Raw genomic sequence first — 13,115 nt, forward strand, 5'->3', positions numbered from 1 at the left:
AAATGAGTAACGATGAATAATGCTGAGTGAGTAACGATGAGTGAGATGAGTGGCGAGTGAGGACTCTGAAATTTGCCTCGTCGTAGTTTGACCTGCTCACCCCTTCATCAGTGTGGTGGTGGTGGAGATGGAGGGAGATTGGGGAGAAGGGTTTGGGCCAGGTGGGGGTTGATGTGGTGGTGGGTTGTGAGTCAGCACTCTCCCTTCAGCTCCGTTTGTGTTTACTTGATCATACAGTAGATTTGTATGTGATTTCTTATACAACGTTAAATTGCAGTTTCTTGCTGTAAGGCGTTAACTTGTTCCGTAGCAATCGTAGATGGTTGTAGTTCGTTTGTTCGCCGATTGCTGATTGACGTAGAAATTGGATGATTGGTTGTAATAATATATTGTCAAACCACTGCCAATATAAAGTTGAGGCGTTGTGTGGCTCGTCTTGTAGTACTGTTTGTTTTCTGTCTTGATAATGTAGACTCAACTGTAGACTCGTAGATTCGTAAACTCGTAGACTCGTAAACTCGTAGGCGTGGTTCGTACTTTCGTGGCCACCAAAATAATGTATCGGACTTGTAATTAATCATATCGTAGTCGTTGCCGAGCTGTAGTAGACAGTAAGTAGATTTGTAAGAGATAACCGAGCTTACCTGTAGTCGATGACAGGAGAAAGATAAAGATTAGTACTGGGGTTTGTAGTTTATTTCTTCAAAAGAGGATATCTCAAAATTTACACTAAGTATGTCTCACAAGAATGTATGGAGGTGAGTGCGTTTTATGTTTGCTAACTTCTCGAGACTGCCTTTTTTACCCCACCAAGCTTCTCTCTCTGGAGTCTAGACTCCCCTTCTCAGTAGCGCTCCTGTCTCCTTCTGCCTCCTAATTTTTCTCTCTCGTATAGGAGCGCTTGTGTCACTTGTACTGAACAGTTGAGTAGAATTTTCTCGATTTGTGGGGACTTTCCTATCAGGCGTCACGAGGTGCTGTTTGTGGCCTATTGTGCTGTGTGTAGCATTCCCGCTGAGAGTGCGAACGTCACTTCCTCAAGGCCCTAGCCATGACTTTGACTTAACCTCTAGATTACGTTTGTATGCCACTAACTATTATATATTGTTTTATGATATTTTAGAGTCCTGACAGTAGTAGTAGTAGCAGTACCAGCAATAGGAGTAGAAATAACAATAATAATAATAATAATCTATCTATCTATTGCCAGACGCCTCAATTCTGTTTGGGGTGGCCACAAACAAATCGCCTCCACGTCGCCCTTACCTCCGCCATTTCACTGCCCTGCTCCCAACTCAAACCCCCCTCTCTCACATACCTCTCCACCCCATCCCTCCATCTCATCCTCAGCCTCCCCCTCCCTCTTCCCCTCTCCACCTCACTCACATACACTCTCTTCGTCAGTCTTTCTTCCTCCATCCTCTCCACATGGCCAAACCACCCCAGTGTGTTCCTCATAACGCTTCCTATCACATCCACATCCACACCACAATGCTCCTTTATATCCTCATTCGTCAGCCTGTCTCTCCATGTGACTCCACAGGCTCCTCTTAAATCACTCATTTCCACTGCTGTCACTCTTGACTTGTGCCCTTCCAACAACGTCCAAGCTTCACTTCCATAAGTTAGAGTTGGTATCACAATACTGTCATGTAGTAACTTTTTCACTTCCATGCTCACTTCCCTGTTTCTTATCACTGCTTTCAAGGAACCAGCAACCTTTCTTCCCTGCTGTACCCTTTCAAGCACTTCACCCTCCAAACCTCCATCCTTACTCATCACACTACCCAAGTACTTAAACGTACTCACATTTTCCAATTCCTCACCATCCAAGCTCGCTGTACATTCGCTGACTTCACCTCTCTCAAAGACCATCACTTTACTCTTCCCCACATTCACCTTTAGATTCCGTTTCTTACACACTCTCCCAAACTCATCCACCAAGCCTTGCAGCTCCCCTTCGTCTTCACTCAACAACACAGTATCATCTGCAAACAACAGTACAAGGAGTTTCCAAACACTATCCTCTCTCACCAGGGCCACTCCAACATCCACTACCCTACCTTGTGCCTCTTTTATTACCCCATCCATGAACAGATTGAACAACTATGGAGACATGAGACATCCCTGTTTCAACCCAACCTTCAAAGAGAAAAATTCACTTAGTTCACCATCCACACGGACTGCAGCCATAGCACCATCATTCATACTCTTCACAGCATTCAACAACTTTCCATCTACTCCATATATTCTTAATGCTTTCCACAATCCTTGTCTATCCACCCTGTCATATGCTTTCTCCAAATCCATGAAAGCCGCATACAACTTCTTTCCCTTCTCTAGAAACTTTTCCACTAAAGATCTAAGAATGAATATCTGATCTACACAACCTCTTCCCTTCCTAAAGCCTCCCTGTTCTTCTCCAACTAATTCCTCTGTTCTTTCTCTAACTCTGTCAATAACCATCCTACCATACACTTTTCCTATTATACTAAGAAGACAAATGCCCCTCTGATTACCATACACTTCTTTTTCCCCTTTTCCTTTGTACAGTAATAATAATAATAATAAAAATCATCATCATCGTCATCATCATTATCATCATCATCATCATCATCATCATTATCATCATCACCATCATCATCATCATCATCATCATCATCATCATCATCATCATCATCATCATCATCATCATCATCATCATCATCATCATCATCATCATCATCATCATCATCATCATCATAACCCTAATAACACTAACACAATGAATATAAATCTTTCGTCTATCCAAACCAGATAAAAATGACATAAATCCATTATAAACTCAACCATTGCACAACCTGGAATATTCATTGCGTTTAGAGTTTGTATAATGGACACTTACTATGTAGGTCACTGAGCCTTTATTCACTGCCACGTCATTGACCTCAAAAGATAAAAGATAAGCGGGCTTAATGCAGGGAGTCCATTTGGTTCTACAACACTGCCCGATTTTCTGTGGGAGTTGACCGAGTGTGGTACGAGAGTTGGCCGAGAGTGGAGTGAGAAGGGAATGAGAGTAGAGCAAGAGTTGAGCAAGAGTGGAGCGAGAGTTGGGAAAGAATGGAGCAAGAGGGCCAAGTTGATGTTGCTTTTCCGAGTTTTTCTGTTTTTCCAGGAGTCCTGTTATTTCTAAAAGCCCTGTTGTTCTTCCAAAACTCCTGTTGTTTTTCTAAAAGTACTGCTGCTTTTCCAAGTCCTTTTATTTTTCCAAGTGCTAGGCTATTTTCCCTAGAGCTCTGTTATAATTCTAAGACCTCTATTTTTTTTAGACAACCGTGTTGAAATGGAGTAAAGTGTCAACCTTCTGCTGTTTTTCTGGAAGCTCTTTTGTTTTCTGAGAGCCTTGTCATATTTCAGAGAGACCTGTTATACTCCTAAGAGCAGTGTTATACTTCTAAGAGCCCTGTTATATTTCTGAGAGCTCTGTTACATTTCTGAGAGCCCTGTTATATTTCTGAGAGCTGTTAAATATTTTGAGAGCCCTTTTATACTTCCCAGAGCTCTGTTACATTTCTGAAAACTCTGTTACATTTCTGAAAGCTCTGTTACATTTCTGAGAGCTGTTATATTTCTGAGAGCCCTGTTATATTTCTTAGAGCTCTGTTGTATTTCTGAGAGCTCTGTTGTATTTCTGAGAGCTCTGTTGTATTGCTGAGAGCTCTGTTGTTTTTCCTCTCCGTGCCATTTATCTGTAACTGATACAGTATGTATTCATCTGTTCATTTACCCCCCCATCTCTCTCTCTCTCTCTCTCTCTCTCTCTCTCTCTCTCTCTCTCTCTCTCTCTCTCTCTCTCTCTCTCTCTCAACATAAGAAATTATTTTGTAAGTTGAATAAAACCGTTTCCTAGCTAAAAAAGGACGTAACCCAGATCCAAAGATGAGATGGAGGGTTGGGGTGGAAAGGTATATGGGTATGGGGGTGTGAACTAGAGAGAGGTCAGCCAGATGTAGGACAGAATGACATGGGGGCGTTCATTTGTGGCCACCTCTTTCAGGATTAAGTAGCCCGGCTATAGGTAGATAGATGGGTACGTAGACATGTTGTAAGTAGGATGCTGGGTAGATAGGCAGGCAGGTAGACAGGGAAAGATAGAGGCAGGCAGACAGACTGACATAGACATATAGACAGACAGACACAGACAAATAGATAAATAGATAGAGATAGGCAGACAGTTTCCACTGACTGTGTTAGAGCTCATATGCACTTCTTTCTCTTGTCAGTTGAAGTCTGGACAGAACTGTCTTTTTTTCTGTTCTTTTCTGTTCTTTACAAGCCTGAGGTAAATCGAAACTGGAAATCAGGCGTTAATACGCAACTGATCTGGCTTGTTTCTTTCTGCTCTCTCTCTCTCTCTCTCTCCCGCCTTTTTTAATGGTGGGGACGCTCACCTTCCACTCACTCAATGATGTAGTGCTACTTTGGGTGTCTGCTCTTTCCTCTCCTACTTGCATCCTCTTCTGTCCTTCTTTCTTTCATTCTATCCTCTTCCTTCTGCCTAAGGGTGATTCTCTCTCTCTCTCTCTCTCTCTCTCTCTCTCTCTCTCTCTCTCTCTCTCTCTCTCTCTCTCTCTCTCTCTCTCTCTCTCTCTCTCTCTCTCTCTGAGGTCATGTATCGAGGTCAGTAATCATGAACTGGGCTCCCCTCCACAATCTCATGTCGGGTCGCTTCCATCCCGTGCATCCTCTTTATCACACACTTCTTTGTTCCACACACCAATTAAATCTACTTTATGATTACATTCATTCTTGTATAATTTTAGCCACACACACACACACGGGAGACATCAAGCAGTGAAGACGTTCGCCGACAGCGCTCCACCGAGCTAGCACGGCCAGTGGCATTACCTAAATTAGTATCTTAAAATGAGTCAAGCTCTGTACCAGGTTAGAATAAATGGTTTTTTATTATTTAAAAAAAAAATAAATAAAAAGTCTAAACAAGACTTGTTTAAACAGAAAAGAGAACCGAGTGGCGAAAGAATGCGTTCAGTCAGCTGATGTTTGTTTAGACTACAAAGGCCCCAGGGAATGTAAGTACTCCGTACTTTTAGTATTGCAAAATGGACACATACTTTAGTAAAGCAAATTTGGAAAAGAAAAGGGATAAAGGTAGAAAGCAAGATGATGATTTCTACCAAGAACTGGTTGAAATGGAGACTCACAATAGACTGGTTGAACGTGTACACAAACTAGAGATTTTTTTCAAAAATGAAATTGATGAAATAAAGAAGCAGATGCACTTGCAAAAGGAAGAAATAGAAAAACTAGGAAAGGAGGTCAACAAGACAGACACAACCATCAGTGAATTAACAGTGGAACTGAGTACACTTAGGAGGAAAATGAGTGAAATGGCAAGCACAGTAGTCAATCACGAGAGTATTATGGAAGAGTTCAAAAATGATACTGAGACAATTAGTCAAGTAAGCAGTCTGATAGACCAGAGCAGTGATACTGAGGAGAAGATAACACAGGTGAATGAAGTTGTGCAAAGCTACAAAAATGATGTGGAAACCACGTATGCTGAAATGGTGAAAGTAAAGAAAGACTTAGAAACAAGGGTTGAAGAAAAAAGCATTTAACAAGAAGTGAAAAGAATAATCCAAAACAACCCAAAGTTAGTCAGAGATTCAGTAGATATCAACAAATCTATAGTAATCACTGGTATAGAAGAGGAAGAAGTAAAAAACAAGATCACAAGAGACAAAAAGGAGATGGCAAATGTAATGAGCTTACTGAAAGAAGTAACAGAGGAAATCTGTAGTAAAGACATGGAAGAACACAAAAGGTTAGGGAAATACGAGAAAAGCAAGTCAAGACCTCTAAAGGTGACTTTCCAGAGTGTAAACACTGTGGAGGAGATACTAAAAAATGCAAAGAATCTTATGGAAAAAGAGGAGTTCAAAAATGTATGGATGAAAAGATGCCTAACACAGGAGGAACTGGAATTACTGAAAGAGAAGAGCGCTAGGGAGGAAGCAAAAACAAAAAATGAGGGAAGATCAAAGGAGAAGAACACATTTTTTTACAAAGTAATTGGACTGCAGGTACGAAAGAGGTACATAACCAGGAGGGAATAAAAAGGAGGAAGGTAGTAGAACCATGTCATGACAAGTATATAAACAAGATGATTAAGTTGATGTACTCAGATGTGGATGGAATGGTATCTAAATTATTAGAGATGAATGATTATGTCAGAGAAAATGAACCACATATATAATATGCCTAACTGAAACAAAATTAACACCAAGGATATCAAATAACATACCAAACTTAGAGGAATATAATATATGGAGAAGAGACAGAAATGTAAAAAAAGGAGGAGGAATTATAATATTAACTAAGAAAAATCTAAAAGTCAATGAAATAAAACTAGATATACCATCACAAGTAGAACTGATTGCAGTAGAGATCAACACATCTGAAGGGAAAGTAATTTTAGCCAATATGTACATGCCACCCAGATCAAACACATGGGAAAGAGACGAATATGAGGACTTGGCAGAGAGTACAATTCAGAGTTTAAGAGCATTACTACATAAAATGGAAGAGAAATCGGAAAGAATTATACTAACTGGAGATTTTAATACAAATATAAATTGGAATACTCTAGATATAATTAGCCAAGAAAGCTGTTGGGACCAAAATCTCCTGGATCTCGTGCAAGAGATTTTCCTAACGCAACATGTGAGGGAAACCACCAGAAAAAGAGGACTCGATGTACCTTCAATGCTAGATCTCATATTTACTAGGCAAGAAAATGATATTGACAATTTAATATATCACCCAGCATTCCGCAAAAGCGATCATGCAGTACTAAATTGCAACTTCAGGATAGCTTATGACATAGTTAACAGCAATGAAAGTTACAAAAAGAGTCAAAACTATAAAAAGGGAAATTATCATGACCTAAAGAATTATTTCTTAGAAGTTGATTGGGAAAATGAGCTTAGAGGACAAGATTTAAATGCTGTATATAAAAAAAAATTCTGTGAATTTTATGAAATAGGAGTCCAGAAATACATCCCACAGAACAAAGAAGCAGATAAGAAAATACAAAAATGGTTCAATACAGAATGTAAAAAATCAAAAGAAAGAAGAGCTTTGTTGTGGAATAGATACAGAAGACACAATAGTGAAAGGACATATAATACTTACAAACAGGCAAGAAACGATTATACAAGAATAAGGAGGGAAGCCCAAAAACAGTTTGAGGAGGATATCATAAATAAAAGTAATGATCAACCGAAGCTATTTTACAGCTACATCAGAAGCACAACCAAAGTAAAAGAAAAAATACAATCCATTACGGACGAGGGAATCACCTATACGCAAGAGAAAGATATTTGTGAAGCACTAAATAAGAATTTCCAATTAGTTTTTACGGAAGAAGAAAATTTTGAGAGGGACTATGTGGAACATGCATGTCCACACATACTACCAGATATACAAATATCAGAAAAAGTAATACAGGAGGAGTTAAGTATATTAGACAGAGAAAAAGCAAGTGGTCCTGATGAAATTTCATGTTGGATACTACGAGAATGTGCAAAGGAGTTAAGTAAACCATTATTTTTAATTTTCAAGAAATCCTTGAGTCAAGGTAAACTACCTGATATTTGGAAACAAAGCAAATATTGTCCCCTTATTCAAGAAAGGAAATAGACAAAATCCACTCAACTACCGACCAGTATCACTTACCAGTGTTGTAAGCAAGGTATTAGAAAAGCTTATAAGAAAAGCTTGGGTAAATCATCTAGAAGAACACGGTATGATAACAGAAAGACAGTTTGGTGTCAGAAAAGGAAAATCATGTGTTAGTAATCTGTTGAGCTACTACGACAGAGTAACAAACACAATACAGGAAAGAGAAGGATGGGTGGACAGTATCTATTTAGATTTCAAGAAAGCATTTGACACAGTACCACACCAAAGACTTTTATGGAAACTGTACCATCAAGGAGGAATTCGAGGCAAACTGTTTTGTTGGATGCAAGATTTTCTCATAAAAAGGGAAATGAGAACAGTACTAAGGGGAAACTACTCATCATGGAAAGAAGTGACTAGTGGAGTACCACAGGGTTCAGTGCTAGCACCAATCATGTTTTTAGTGTATATAAATGATATAGACAGTAATACTGGAAATGAAAGCTATCTAAATATGTTTGCAGATGATGCAAAAATACAAAGGAGAATTACTAACACAGACTCTTGTAAAGAGCTACAAGAAGAATTAAATAAACTTCATGAATGGAGTAATACATGGCAAATGGAATTCAATGTGGACAAGTGTCATGTAATCAAGTTTGGTAAAAGTGGAAAAAGACCTGATCGGGATTATATGTTAGGAAATAAAACCCTACACACATCAGTAAGAGTGAAGGACCTAGGTGTGATTATCAATAACAGATTATCTCCGGCTGACCACATCAGTGAGAAGGTACGGAACATGTATACACTGCTTGCAAATATGAGAATAGCATTCACATACATAAATGAAGACATGTTAAGAAGGATAATAACATCATTCATCAGGCCAACCCTGGAGTATGCATCAGTAGTCTGGAGTCCTCATCTCAAAAAACACACAGACAAGATTGAAAAAGTTCAAAGGGCCGCTACAAGATGGATACCAAGCTTAAGGGATCTAAGCTACGAAGAAAGACTAAATACACTGAATCTACCAACACTACAGGAAAGAAGGAAAAGAGGTGACATGATAATGCTATATAAATGCATATTAGGGAAGGAGAAAATAGACATAAATGATTTTTAACATATGGGGAAGCATCAGCAAGAGGACACTGCAAAAAACTGCATAAGAAGAGAGGTGATAAAGACGTAAGGAAATTCGGCTTCCGAAACAGAGCAATTGATCATTGGAATGCATTATCGAATGAAATAGTGTGTGTCAAAACAATTCACAAATTTAAGGGTATGTACGATAACTATGGTTTAAGACACGGGACAGTACGAGCTTGACTCATTCCTGTAAAGATACAATTAGGTAAGAACAATTAGGTAAGGTAAGAACACACACACACACACACACACACACACACACACACACACACACACACACACACACACACACACACACACACACGATAAAGACGTAAGGAAATTCAGTCCCCCAAATAGGGCAATTGATCAGTGGAATGCATTATCGAATGAAATAGCGTGTGCCAAAATTATTTATATATCTAAGGATATGTATGATAAAAATGGTTTAATACACTGGACAGTACGAGCTTTACTCATTCCTGTAAAGATACATTTATGCAAGAACAATTAGGTAAGAACACTCACACACACACACACACACACACACACACACACACACACACACACACACACACACACACACACACACTTCAATACTCACACATTGTAATGCGTCTCTTTATTTCACTACCCTTGTCTTTAGTTAGTGTTAGTATTTGCTCCAAGGAATTTATATTCCTCGACTTCGTCATCAAGAATTTCTTTGCTTATTAGAATGATGCTCTTTGGTGCTTCGGTGTATTTGGATTAAACATTGGTTTTAGGCTACTTTGGTTCATCTTCAGTCCAACTTTAAGACTTTCCCTGTTTGGTTCATTTAATATTTTTTGCAATGTCTCAGCTGTTTCTGAGATTAGGACGGTGTCATCTACAATTCTTAAATGGTTTAGGTTTTCTCCATCTATATTTACTCCTTTGTTCTCCCAGTCTAGCTTTCTGAAAATATTTTCTGAGTATGCTGTTAGTAAGTTTGGTGAAACGGTATCTCCCTGACACACACATTATCAGTCCTAAATTTTCCAAACCTTACTGTAATTTAACTGTAGCAGTTCCCTCGTTACATATACTTTCCAGCAGAATTACAATGTTTTCATTTACTCCTTGTTCCTGCAATGAATTTATAATTGCTATGTGTTCCACTGGGTCGAAAGCCATTTTGTAATCAAGAAAACCTAAGCACAGTGGTTTATTATACTCTGTAGTATTCTCAGTTAGCTGATTCACTGTGTGTAGATGATCAGTAGTCGAATACAAGCTTTGAAATCCTGCCTGGTCATGAGGCTTGTTTTCTTCCAGCTTTGTTGCATTCCATTCAGAAGGACTTTAGTGAAGAGTTTGTAAATTACATGTAATAAGCTAATGGGTTGATAGTTACTAAGATCTTTTGAGCCTCAGATATTGTAATGCACAATAATTATTCCATTACACCATAATTGGGAATTTTCTTCTCTTTTATACACTGGGTAAATAAGTGGGTGAGCATATTTTGTACTTCTCCTCCGTCCAACAACATATCTGCTGCTATTCCATCTCTGTGGGCCTTCGCCGCTCAGCATCAGAAGGGACACTCGCCCCTGCTCTGCCCCCCCCCCAAAAAAAAAAACTCATTTTATGTTGGATACCATTATATCAATGTGTCTACTCTCGCATGAGAGCTGATGAGTGTACCTTTTCACATTGGATATAAGGGTAAAAGTCCTTCAAAAAAATAAGTACACTCTCAACCACCACTTCAGTAGGTTTTCTGAACCGTGCGTGGAGATACACATTAGAAGGGCTACTTGTCCCATCAGTATAATAGCGCAGTATGGAATGAGCAGCCATTATGATGCGGAAATATACCGAGGCAATGTTGCACAGCAGGGGGGTGGCCTATCCCATTATTATTATTATTATTATTATTATTATTATTATTATTATAGATAGATAGATAGATAGATTATTATTATTATTAATATTATTGTTGTTATTATCATTATTATTATTATTATCATTATCTATATATCTATCTATTGCCAGAAACCTCAATCCCCTTCAGGGTGGCCACAAATAAATTGCCTCCATGTCGCCCTGTCCCCCTCCATTCCACTGCCTTGCTCCCAACTCACACTCCCCTCTCTCATATACCTCTCCACCCCTTCTCTCCATCTCATCCTCGGCCTCCCCCTCCCTCTCCCCCCCTCCACCTCACTCACATACACTCTCTTCATCAGTCTTTCATCCTCCATCCTCTCCACATGGCCAAACCACCTCAGTGTATTCCTCCTAACGCTTCCCACCACATCCACATCTACACCACAATGCTCCTTTATATCCTCATTTATCAGCCTGTCTCTCCATGTGACTCCACAGGCTCCTCTTAAATAACTCATTTCCACTGCTCTCACTCTTGACTTGTGCCCTTCCAACAACGTCCAAGCTTCACTTCCGTACATTAGAGTTGTTATGACAATACTGTCATGTAGTAACTTTTTCACTTCCATGCTCACTTCCCTGTTTCTTATCACTGCTTTCAAAGAACCAGCAACCTTTCTTCCCTGCTGTACCCTTTCTAGCACTTCACCCTCCAAACCTTCATCCTTACTCATCACACTACCCAAGTACTTAAATGTACTCACATTTTCCAATTCCTCACCATCCAGCCTCACTGTGCATACACTGACTTCACCTCTCTCAAAGACCATCACTTTACTCTTCTCTACATTCACCTTTAGATTCCGTTTCTTACGCACTCTCCCAAACTCATCCACCAAGCCTTGCAGCTCCTCTTCATCTTCACTCAACAGCACAGTATCATCTGCAAACAACAGTACAGGGAGTTTCCAAACACTACCCTCTCTCACCAGCCACTCCAACATTCACTACCCTACCTTGTTCCTCTTTTATTACCCCATCCATGTACAGATTGAACAACCATGGAGACATGACACATCCCTGTTTCATCCCAACCTTCAAAGATAAAAATGCACTCAGTTCATCATCCACACACACTGCAGCCTTAACACCATCATACATACTCTTCACAGCATTCAACAACTTCCCATATACTCCATATATTCTTAATACTTTCCACAATCCTTGTCTATCCACCCTGTCATATGCTTTCTCCAAATCCATGAAACATACAACTTCTTTCCCTTCTCTAGAAACTTTTCCACTAAAGATCTAAGAATGAATATCTGATCTACACAACCTCTTCCCTTCCTAAAGCCTCCCTGTTTTTCTCCAACTAATTCCTCTGTTATTTCCCTATCTCTGTCAATAAATATCCTACCATACACTTTTCCGATTATACTAAGAAGACAAATGCCCCTATGATTACCACACACTTCTTTTTCCCCTTTTCCTTTGTACAAGGGAATAATTATACCTGTTATCCAATCCTCAAGAACTCTACCGTCCTCCCAGGCCAATCTGCACATCTTCCATATCCATTCTACTACTACCTCTCCCCCATTCTTCAACATTTCACCACGCACTCCATCAATTCCTGGGGCTTTCCCCAGTTTAACTTTCTTCATTGCTTCCACAACGTGTATCCTACTGATTTCTTCCTGTCTTCTCACCTCCCTCCTTCTCCCAGCCATTCCTCAGCCACTTATACTCGCATTACTTCCATCCTCTATGTTCAACAATTCCTTAAAGTGTTCTCTCCATCTGCTCATTTTTTCTCCCTTCTCCACTAGTAATCTACCATTTTTATCTTTCACTCCCCTGCTAACTTCACTTCCACCCTTTCTTACTCTCTTCACCTCTTTCCAGAACTTTTTTTACAGTCCCTCTACTTTACACTCAAATTCCTTCCAAATTCCTCATCCACTCTCTTCTTTCTCTTACTAATCTTTTTACCTCTGACTTTCTACATATAACTCTTCTCTTCCGCCTCTCAACTTCTTCTACGCCCCTATTTCTCATCCATTCATTGTATGCTTTCTTCTTTTGTGCCACACCCTGTCTCACCTCTTCATTCCACCACGCTGTTCCTTGCACACCCCTCCGTCTTCTCTTCATCCCACACACCACATCACATGCTGCACATATTTCTTCTGTGAATATCCTGCACACACCTTCCACGTCCCCCATCTGCTCCAATTCATATTTGCCCAATCGTTCCTCCACTTCTCTCTTATATTCTGCCTTTTTCTCATCCTCTTGTAACCTTTCCACTCTCCTTGCAAATACTCCTTCTTCCCGTCCTTCCCTTCTTCTATTACTCCATCTTATTTGTATCTTGATTCTGGCCACCACCAAGTAGTGGTCAGAAAGTCCACTCCTCCAACCTCTATAAG

This window comes from Coenobita brevimanus, chromosome 33, assembly GCF_032717465.1.
Source record: "Coenobita brevimanus isolate Jiangsu-jjx chromosome 33, ASM3271746v2, whole genome shotgun sequence".
Classification (NCBI taxonomy): Eukaryota; Metazoa; Arthropoda; class Malacostraca; order Decapoda; family Coenobitidae; genus Coenobita; species Coenobita brevimanus.